Source organism: Sinocyclocheilus rhinocerous, unplaced genomic scaffold (assembly GCF_001515625.1).
Source record: "Sinocyclocheilus rhinocerous isolate Xijiao unplaced genomic scaffold, SAMN03320098_v1.1 scaffold7152, whole genome shotgun sequence".
Lineage (NCBI taxonomy): Eukaryota > Metazoa > Chordata > Actinopteri > Cypriniformes > Cyprinidae > Sinocyclocheilus > Sinocyclocheilus rhinocerous.
In genome coordinates, this window is record NW_015626446.1 from 31,174 (window position 1) to 31,883 (window position 710).

A 710-nucleotide genomic window follows, 5' to 3' on the forward strand; every position below is an offset into this window, starting at 1 on the left:
TATATACATATTGTAATTTGTGTGTGCATATCTGTGAATAGCTATGAATGAGAATGCAATTGAACCCTATTGCTTCAGTCAGTGTCCCCGTAATAAGTGATGTCACTGAATAAAAGCATCTGCGAAGTGAACACTGTCTAACGCCATTGGTCCTGATCTTATTGTTTTGATTGGCTCATTTATTCATTTCAGAATTGGGGATATGGTCTGCTCCTTGTCTTCAGCTTTGGTATTATAGTCATTGTAGCTTGTGATGTCTGCCGGAGTGAAGAAAAGCCACAAAATGAGGACATGCTGTCACTCTATACATAGATGATATGATGTGTGAATATGTAATGTGTAAGATATCAATCATGTTGTAAAGACAAATTGTTCTATAGAGATCAATAAAGTGTCTATACTGATTTAATTCAGTGATTGATCTTCACTTCACTGTTTAAAATCACACTAATCAACTCGTTTCTACAAGTCCAGTCATCTTGAAACTGATGGCGGACATTAAACAAGTAGCCTCGTGTAGGCTATAGGGAAGTGTTTATGTTTTATTTTTTTATATTAAGTAACATTTCCACAATGTTTTCAATCAGCATTTCGGTAACCACAAAAGTTAAAATGTGGTTAATCAAAGCACATATTTTTACACTGACACAAACAAACACTCACCTGGAAGTAACCAGCAACAGTTTGCTCCTGAAACAAATCTGTTAGTA

The 710-nt window shown here is 35.2% G+C and overlaps 1 long non-coding RNA gene across 1 annotated transcript in view; it reads left to right on the top strand.

Moving 5' to 3' along the window:
- The window catches only part of LOC107715651 (uncharacterized), a 2,514-nt gene extending 1,804 nt beyond the window's left edge, over window positions 1-710 (top strand). The window contains exon 3 of the long non-coding RNA XR_001637125.1: window positions 193-710. This is a non-coding gene — a long non-coding RNA (uncharacterized LOC107715651). The remainder of the gene's footprint in view (window positions 1-192) is intronic.